The sequence below is a fragment of the Chrysochloris asiatica genome, unplaced genomic scaffold (genome assembly GCF_000296735.1).
Source record: "Chrysochloris asiatica unplaced genomic scaffold, ChrAsi1.0 scaffold00053, whole genome shotgun sequence".
NCBI lineage: Eukaryota > Metazoa > Chordata > Mammalia > Afrosoricida > Chrysochloridae > Chrysochloris > Chrysochloris asiatica.
The window spans coordinates 4,018,651-4,029,125 of record NW_006408571.1 but is presented as its reverse complement, the minus strand read 5'-3'; the positions used below and the strand labels follow the sequence as shown (position 1 = coordinate 4,029,125).

The following is a 10,475-nucleotide window of genomic DNA, read 5'->3' as shown; positions in this document are numbered from 1 at the left end:
ATTCCCCCAGCTGTGAGCCTTCCAACCTTCTAAATATTCCTTTATATGCGGTTCAGAGTTCTGGGACCATCCCCTGAGCCTGCTTGGTCAGGTATTCTGTGTTGTTGGCGGAGCTCTCTGCTATACGTCCACCCGATCTGCCATCTTGTTTGTTCTTTTTTCATTTTTATTCTTGCCTTTTTTTTTTTTTTTTTAAATCTGAGAACTATGAAATCATCCCTTTTTTCTATCCAGCATTCTTCAAACTTCTTCAAATTTTGGTTCTACTTTGATTCCAACAATAATTATGTGAACACAAGAATAAGAAGAAAATACTGACAAGTAACTTGTTGTTGTTGTTAAGCACCATACAGTTGGTTCCAACTCATAGTGACCCTGTATAGAGGTCCCAAGTTTGGGCTGGTAAGTTTGAACTGCTGACCTTGTAGTAAGCAATCATGCTATCATGGCATGTGGTACCTTACAGTACCACACCAGGACGTCCACCAGTAACTTAGTGTTGATCAAGTTGATAATATGGCTTGAACATTTCTAAAAATATATATAAAAGCACACCTAGAGAAACAGAAAAGATATTATTTACATGGTATATGTTGGTAAGTACCATGGAGTCGGTTCTGACTTATAGTGACCCTGAACAGGGTTTCCAAGGCTGTAAATCTATACAGGAGCAGAATGCCTCATCTTCCTCCCGCAGAACCGCTGGTAGTTTCAAACTACTGACCTTGAGTTTGCCAGGCCGATTCGTAAACACTATGCTACCAGAGCTCCATACACACACACACATATATAATACATTAGGATATATGTATATCCTAATGTATTATATATATGTATATATATCCTAATGTATTAGATACTCCAACATCTAGCATCAGAAAACGGATAACAGTTGGCAGGTATTCTATACTAGCCCTCCCCTAAAACATAAGAAAAAACATAAAGAATTACAATAGTTAGAAATGCAATGGAATTCTCAAAAGTACATGAAATAAGATACATAAATGACAAAGTATACTTTCCATTCTGCTGTACTATGGTTGTACATAAATGGAAATACAAAAAAAGCTAACTCTGCACTTTTCTGTTAAGGTTCACCCTCTACTCCCAGGAAGAAATCCAGCAAAAGGAATTATTTTTTAAACTTGTTCATACAAAGCTCCTTTTCTGTAACATGGTAAAAACTAAATAAATAAGGTTTAGTAAATAACCCCATTTGGTTCTCATTCTATTTGGACCTGCATGACTTTGGATAGGTTAGAGAAACTTTTTGATTTTCTGTTTTCTTATATGCAGCTGATAATGCTGACTACATAGAGGATATATGTTTCTGTGAGATTTGGCATTTAGATAGCACATAGTATGCACTAAGGGAAACTGGTAGCTCTGTGGGATAAGCACTATATTGTAAACCACATCAGCAGTTTGAGCTGACCAGTCTCTCTGTGGGAGAAAGATGAGATTTTCTGCTTCCAAAAGGATTTACAACTTCGGAAACCCTCTATAGGATTGCTATGAGACGGAACTGACCAGACAGCACTTAACAGCAGCAACATCCCCTAAACACTTGTTACTTTCCTTCTGTGAGAATCGCTGTCAATAACCTGGACTCTGCCCGGTTGGGTCTCTCTTGGTTACTGGAGTGTCAGTAAAAACCTTAGCCTGATGGGTCTCTGAAAGGAGAACTGGGGCAGACTGCTTTATCCAGTATTAGGTCACTGATGAGTTATCACAGTACTTACTGACAAAATGCTCAATAAATGAAATCTGTACTCATTTTAGCGAGAGAGAGGTTTTTTTGTTTTTTTTTTTTAAGTTCGGTTTTGAAAATCGGGTGCCAAACCCAGAAGACACAGGCAGATGCACCTCACAGCAGTTTTGCAAATAAAGTTATCTCCTAGCTCCTAAAGCCCTTTCCCTGGTTCCTCACTGACTGAGTACTATGGGGTTTTTACAGTCTTCTCAGGTATTGTCTACTACCCCTTGATGATTGCATTCTTATTTAAAGTTCCTAGTTGGAGACAGGTTCCTTTTCACTTACCCCAATTCATCCCACTCATATACCCCAGGGGCATAGATCCCTGTTGCTATGTAAGCGAACAATCTTTGTCTGGTCTAGCGATTTCCTGGACCCCTTATTCCTGAAAATGAACCATCTTGAGCATTTATTTCTCACACTTCCAATTTCTGTGTTTGGGTCTATAGCTGTTTCAACGTGAGTTCCTAACACAGTTTAATAATACTGATTTAAAAACAGAAAAATAAATTAAAAGTTTGTATTGTTAATAATAAAATCATATAGTTTGGGTCTGTATTTCCTGAAAAATATTTTTAGCTGCTTTTCAAACTAGATATTTGTCCTTAAAATAGTATGCAAAGACATCATATATTACTGTTTGTTTGTTTTTTAATTTTAGTCTTACTTATAAAGTCTCAAGATATATGGAAACATTGAACTAAGCACAAATTAAACTAAGTAAAAAGAAGTATCTTTTGCTTGAATCATGAGGGCCAGTAATTGTCTTCTGTGTGATTTTTCTTGTATCTTATTTTATGAACACATATAAAGGGAAATTTTTATATGTAGATATATGAGGGCAAGTAAAAAAATACTGCACTGCAAATTCATAGACACCTATAATAAACAAAAATAGCAAATAGGAAGCTGTTATTTCTTGGCAGTCCTCCATACAGGTCTCCACATTCCTGAAGGGGTGTTTCAATCACTCTAAGCCTTTCCTGAAGAACTATGAGTTATTTGATTTATACCACATCAGAAACAACAATTTTGGCATCCTCCAGGGATTCAAATCTAGCTCCTTTTCAGTGTTTTTTGAGTTTGGAGAACAAAAGGATGTCTAAAGGGGCAACATCAGGACAGTCAGGTTCATGGGGTAAGGTTTCCCTAGGAAACTCTCAAAGGACAGCCTTTAATGCTTTCAAAGAATGAGCAGATGCATTGTGCAGATGGAAAAAAAAATTCTCGCACACATTTCCTGCTTTTTTTTCTCACCAATGCAGTTTTCAATTTTATCAAAACTTTTCCTAATAAATAAACTCCTGTGATTTTCCTGTGTCCTTCAGGAAAATGTATCACAATTTTCTCTTTGGAATTCCAGAAAATAGTCACCATAAGATTCTGAGCTGACAGCTGCTTGAATTTAACTGGCCCAGCAGATCCCCTCAAAGTCACTGTTTCATTTGGAACTTTTTTTTGAAGGTATCCTAATAAGACATTGATACTGTAGGATAAGCACTGGACTGCTAACTGCAAGGTCGGTGGTTCAGTCCTACAAACTGCTGCTCAAAAACCCTATACAGGGTTACTATGAGTCAGAACCATCTCAGAGGTTCTTAACAACAATAACATTTAAGACTAAGCCAACTGTACTCATATAATTGAGAGGGTTTACCTGCAGTAATCCATTGATCACAGAGACATGTTTAAACATATTTTTTTTGGAACAAACCTGAGCAGGAGTGAACTGGAACTGTAGCATCGATACTTTTTGACTTACTCTTGTACAGTCATGAATTGCATAAGGTCCAGCAGGCAGTATCTAGCCTCATGTACATCCATGGTTCCATAGGTTATAATGTTGTGATTCCGTCTGGTTGGTTCCAACTCATAGAACTAATCCCTGCCTGGTCCTGCACCATCCTTCAAATCAAGCCCATTGTTGCAGCCACTGTGTCACTTCATCTTGTGTCTTTTGCTTTTTTTGCTGACACTCAACTTTACTAAGCATGATGTCCTTCTCCAGAGATTGGTCCCTCCTGATAAAATGCCCACCATATATGAGATGAAAGCTTGTCATCCTAACTTCTAAGCAACGTTTAAGCTGTGCTGCTTTCAACATAGATTTATTTATTCTTTTAGCAGTCCATTATATATTTAATATTTTTTGCCAACACTGTAATTCAAAGGCACCAATTATTCGTCAGTCTTCCTTAGTTATTATTAAGCTTTTGCATGCAAATAAAGTGATTGGAGTCCTAGTGGTGCATTGTAGGATACTCACTGGGCTCTTAACTACAGGGTTGGCAGTATGACAGGACAGCACTTGACAACAATGAGGTGATTGAAAATGCCATGGCTTGGTTCAGTCAAACCTTAGTCTTCATCGTGACATCTTTGCTTTTAGACACTTTAAAGAGATCTTTTGCAGCTGATTTGCTCACTGCAATAACCATTTGATTTTCTTGACTGCTGTTTCCATGGACATTGATTATGGATACAAGTGAAGTGAAATACTTATACAATATCAATCTTTTCTCCATTTATCATGTTATTGGTCTAGCTGTGAGGATTTTTGTTTTTAAATGATGAGTTATAATTCATACTGAAGGCTATAGTCTTTGATCTTCGTTGGTAAGTGCTTCAAGTCTTCTTTGCTTTCAGCAAGCAAAAATTTCTCATGTACATATTTCAGTTTGTTAATGAATCTTCCTTCAGCCTTGATGCCATGGTTCTTCTTCACATAGTTCAGTTACTCAGATTATTTGCTCATCATACAGATTGAATAAATGTGGTAAAAGATATACCCTAACACATACCTTTTCTGATTTTAATACTCTTAGTATCCCCTTGTGCTGTTTAAATGTCTGCCTCTTGGTCTGTGTACAGTTTCCATATCAGCACAATTAATTATTGTGGGATTCCAGTTCTTCTCGATGTTACCTATAATTTTTTGTGATCTATACCTTTGCATACTCAATAAAACACAAGTAAACATTTTTTCTAATATTCTCTGCTTCTAGCCAAGATCCACCTGATGCCTACAATGATATCTATTGTTCCATATCTTCTTCAGAATCTGGCTTGAATTTTTTCGCAGTTCCCTTTCCATGTATTGCTGCAACTTTTATAATTACCTTAACATTTTCCCTCCCTGCGATATTAATGATATTGTTCAATAGTTTCCATTCTGTTGGATTACCTATTTTAGGAATTCCTTTCAGTTGCTTGGCTAAGTAGCTGTCTTCCAAATTTCTTAACATAGACTAGTGACCACTTTCACCACTGCATTCATTTATCGAGATTTTCTGTTAGAATTACATCAATTCTTGAAGGCTGATTTCACCAAAGCCGTCACTGCAGCTTGTACTTCTTCCTTCAATACCATCAGTTATTGATTGTAACTGAAATGGTTGGCCATCCACCCATTGTTTTGTCCAGTGATTGTGTATTCCTACTCTCTTCATTTGATGTTTCCTGTATCTTCAATACTTTGTCCATAGAATTTTTTAATATTGCAAATTGAGGTTTGGAGTTTTTCTTCAGTTCTTTTAGCTTGACAAATGCTAAGTGTAGTCTTCCCTTTTGGCTTTATAACTCCAAGTCTTTGCACATTTCATTATAATAATTTGTCTTCTGAGCTGCCCTTTGAAACCTTCTGTTCAGCTCTTTTATTGAATCATTTCTTCCAATCACAACAACTTCTCTATGCTCAAGAGCAAGTGTCAGAGTCTCTTCTGACATCCATTTTCATCTTTTCTACCTTTTCTATCTTTTAATGACCTTTTGCTTTCTTCATGTAAGATATCCTTTATATTATCCCACATCTTATATGATCTTCAGTCATTAGTGTTCAATGCATCAGATCTTTCTAGGATGGTCTCTAATATTGGATGGGATTTACTTAAGGACATAATTTGCCTCTCCATGGATTTGTTTTAACTTTTTCAGATTAAACTTGAAATTGCTTATGAGCAATTAATTGATGGTCTGTTCTGTACTCAGTCCCTGGCTTTGTTTTGGTTTATGATATTAAGCTTATCTATCTTATCTTTCTCCACAAGTAGTTAATTTGATTCCTTTGTATTATAGCTGATGAAGTTCTTATGTATAGTCATAATGATATTGTTGGGAAAAAAGGCATTTGTAGTTAATAAGTTATTGGTCTTGCAAAATTCTATCATGCCATCTCTGGCATCATTTTTATCATCAAGGCCATATTACTCAAATACTGATCCTTCTTCTTCCTTTCCACATTCCACATTCTAATCTCTCATGAATGCCAATGCTTCTTGATTACATGTTTTATCCATTTCTAACTGCAGACATTAGTGAAAATCTGCAATAATCTCATTCAAGTTTGTTGCTAAATACTGTCAAGTTGCTACTGACTCACAACCATATGCACAGCAGAATGAAACACCACCCAGTCCTGCACCAGCCTTACAATTATTGCTACACATGAGCCCATTGCTGTACCAATTCATCCCATTGTAGGTCTTCCTCTTTTCGCTGACCCTCCACTTTATTAAACATAATGTCCTTCTTCAGGGACTGGCCCCTACTGATAACATGTCTGAAGTATGAGAAACAAAGTGTGGCCATACTGGCTTCTAAGCAACATTCTAGCTGTACTCCTTATAACATAGATGTGACTGCTCTTTTGGCAATCCATAGAACTTTTAATATTCTCCTCTAGCACCATAACTAAAATTCATCAATTCTTCTATGGTCTTCTTTATTCATTGCCCAACCTTCATATGCATATGATATTATTGAAAATGCTATGACTTCGGTCAGGCATACCTTAGTTTTCAAAATGACATCTTTGTTCTTCAACACTTTAAAGATTTGCCTAATTTAGTACATCTTTTTTTTTTTTTTTTGACTGCTGTTTCCATGAGTGCTGATGTTTGATCCGAACAAAATGAAGTCTTTGACAACTTCAATCTTTTCTCCATTTCTCTTGATGTATTTTATCTTGATTTAGTCCAGTGGTAAGGATTTTTGTTGTTTTTTACATTGAGGTGCAACCTATACTGAAGGCTGCAGTCTGTGATCTTCATCAGTAAATATTTTAAGTCCTCTTCAGTTTCAGTAAGCAAGGTTGTATCATCTTCATATCTCAGGTTGTTAATGAGTCTTCCTCCACCCCTGATACCATGTTTTTCTTCACATAATCCAGTTTCTCGTATTATTTGTTCAGCATACTAATCAAACAAGTGTGGTGAAAGAATACAACCCAGGCACATACTTTTCCTAATTTTAATCCTTGATCTGTTTGAACAACTGACTCAGTCTATGTACAGGTTCCTCATGAACACAATTAAGTGTTCTGGAATACTCATTCTCAACAATGCTATCCATATTTTGTCACAATCCACACAATTGAAAGCCTCTGTGTAGTCAATAAATCATAGGTAAACATCTTTCTGATATTCTCTGCTTTCAGCCAAGATCCATCTGACATCAACAATGGATACAGATGCCACACCCTCATCTGTATCGGGCTTGATTTTTTTGCAGTTCCCTTTCAATTTGCTACAGCTGTTTTAAAATTATTTTTAGCAAAATTTTGCTTGCATAGGCTATTAATGAATTGTCCAGTGAGTTCTGCATTCTGTTATATCATCTCTCCTTGGAATGGGCACAAATAAATATATCTTCCAGTCAATTGGCCAGGTAGTTGTCTTCCAAATTTCTTGGCATACATGATTGAGTGCCTACATTGCCACATGAATTTGTTGGAAGTTTTCAATTTGTATTCCATCAGTTCTTGGAAATTTGTTATTGCTGATGCCTTCATTGCACCTTGGACTTTGTCTTTCAGTATAATTGACTCTCGATCATATACTACTTCTAGAAATGGTTGGACATCAACCCTTTTTCTTTTCTTTTTCTTTCTTTTTTTTTTTGTGCAGTGACTGTGTATTCGTTCCATTCTCTTTGGATGTTTTCTGCATCGTTCAATATTTTGTCCTTCAGTATTGAAGTTTGGGGCTTGAATTTTTTTTCTTCAGTTCTTTTAGCTTGATTAATGTTGTGCGTGTTCCTCCCTTTTGGCTTTCTAACTCCAGATTTTTGCACATTTTGTTATCATATTTTACTCTGTCTTCTTAAGCTGCTCTTTGAAGTTTTCTATTCAGCTCTTTTACCTCCTCGTTTCTTTCATTTGCTTTAAAATCTCTTTGTTGGAGAGCACGTTTCGGACTTTCTTTTCTGTCATCCATTTTGGCCTTTTTCTTTGTTCTTGTCTACTGAATGAACTTATGCCTTCTTCCTGTATGATGTTCTTGATATCATTCCACAGCTCTTCTGGTCTGCGGTCTTTAGTGTCTGATGAATCAAATCTCTTCTTCAGATGATTTCTAAATTAGATGGAATATGTTCAAGGTCATACTTTCAAGGTCATTCCAAGGCCGTATTATTCAATGACTACTCCTTCTCTTTGTTTCTCATTTTCCCATTCCAATGACCAGTAATTATCAATGCATCTTGATTTTATGTTCAATAAACTTCAGACTGAAGAGATTGGTATAATTCTGCAATTTCATCATTGATTTTAGTGGCTAGTGAGTATATTTGAATAATAATTTTATTAACTGGCCTTCTTTGTATCTGTATGAACATTATCTTGTCATACACAGTGTTGTACTTCAAGACATATTGAAATATTCTTTTTGTTTTGTTTGTTTGCTTTAATAAAAATTTTATTGTGAATTAGGTGATAGTTTACATGGGAGAACATAGGTTTTGCACTCATACTATCATATTTTGTTTCATTGCAATGATTACAATACCCTCCATGCATCATCATTCAACAATATTTTCTTCTATTCCCTCTGTTTTTTTTATATATACAAAAACACTCAGAAATATATAATAATTTAAACAACCTAAGGGCACATTCTACAAACCTGGCTCCTGGCCACCACCATATAAAGGCTTTCTCTTTCCATGAGTCTAGATTCCTCAGCTGTTCCCTCTCTCTGTGCCATCATCTCTGCCTCCATCTCTGGTATCGCTGCTTCTTTGGATAGGGTCCCACATTCTGCTCATGCTCTTCTCCCTTGATGGTCCCAGGGTGAAATATTCTTTTTGATAATGAATGTGATGCCTTTCCTCTTAAATTTGTTATCCCCAGTATAATAAACCAGGTAGTTGCCAGTTTCAAAATGACCAATACCAGTCTGTTTCAGCTCACTAGTGCCTAGGGTATAGATACCTATGTGCTCCATTTAATTTTTGACAATTTTGAATTTTCCTAGGTTCATAATTCCTACATTTGACCTTCTGATTTTTAACGGATATTTACAGCTTCTCCTCATTTTGAGTTGTGTCCCTCATTTTGAGTTGTGTCCCATCAACAAATGAAGGTACCAAACACTTCACTCTTTGTGTCATCAATGTCAGCTCTACTTTGAGGAGGAAGTGTTTTGAGTGCCTTCCAACTCTAGGAACTCATTTTGACAATATTCTGGTGCTCTTCATCATGTCTCTTATGCAATATTTTGGTACTCCCTGACATTCTTCCACTGCTGTTTATAATGTATTCAGTGACTAAATATCTGGAAGTAGCCTGTCTCTATATTGACAGAGAAGGTTCAAGCTGGATTCAGAAGCAGATGTGGAATGAGGGATATCATTGCTGATGTCAGCTGGACCTTGGCTGAAGGCAGAGAATACCAGAAAGATATTTACCTGTGCTTTATTGACTACACAAGATCTTTCAATTGTGGGGATCATGACAGACCATGGACAACATTAAGAAGTATGAGTATTCCGGAACTCATTGAGCTCATGAGGAATCTGTACATGGAACAAAAGGCATTGTTCAAACAAAACACGGGAATGCTGAATGGTTTAAAATTAAGAAAGGGGTGCGACAAGGTTGTATTATTTCATTATACTTATTCAACTAACCTGTATGCTGAGCAAATAATCTGAGAAACTGGGTTATATGAAGAAAAACATGGCATCAGGATTGGAGGAAGAGTCATTAACAATCTGCGATATGCAGATAATACAACCTTGTTTGCTGAAAGTGAAGAGGACTTAACATATTTACTGATGAAGAGCACAGTCTTCTGTATGGATTGCATCTCAATATATAGAAAACAAAAGTCCTTACCACTGGACCAATAAACAACATTCCTATCAATGGAGAAAAGATTGAAGCTGTCAAGGACTTCATTCTTCTTGGATCAGCTATCAACACTCATGGAAGCAGCAGTCAAGAAATCCAACAATGTATTGATTAGGCAAATCTGCTGCACAAGACCTTTTTAAAGTGTTGAAGAACAAAGATATCAGCTCAAGGACTAAGGTGCGCCTGACCTTGGTTGGCTCGTTATGTGCCGTGGAGTCGGTTCCAACTCATAGCAACTCTGTACAGGATTTCTGAGGCTATAAATCTTTACAGGAACAGAAAACCTCATCTTTTTCCCATGGAAAAGCTGGTAGTTTTGAACTGCTGACCTTGCGGTTCACATCCCGTTTTGTAACCTCTATGCTACCTAAGCCATGGTATTTTCAATAACCTCATATGCATGTGAAAGCTGGACAGTGATTAAGGAAGACCATAGAAAAATTTATGCTTTTCAGTTATGGTGTTGGAGGAGAATATTGAAAGTGCCATGGAGTGCAAAAGAACCAACAGATCTGTGTTGGAAGAAGTACAGCCAGAGTGCTCCTTGGAGGCCAGGATGGCCAAACTTCATCTCTCATACTTCGGACA

General features: G+C 36.6%; 1 protein-coding gene across 1 annotated transcript in view; it reads left to right on the top strand.

Moving 5' to 3' along the window:
• The window catches only part of LINGO2 (leucine rich repeat and Ig domain containing 2), a 480,034-nt gene that overhangs the window by 225,128 nt on the left and 244,431 nt on the right, over positions 1 to 10,475 (top strand). The window lies entirely within an intron of this gene.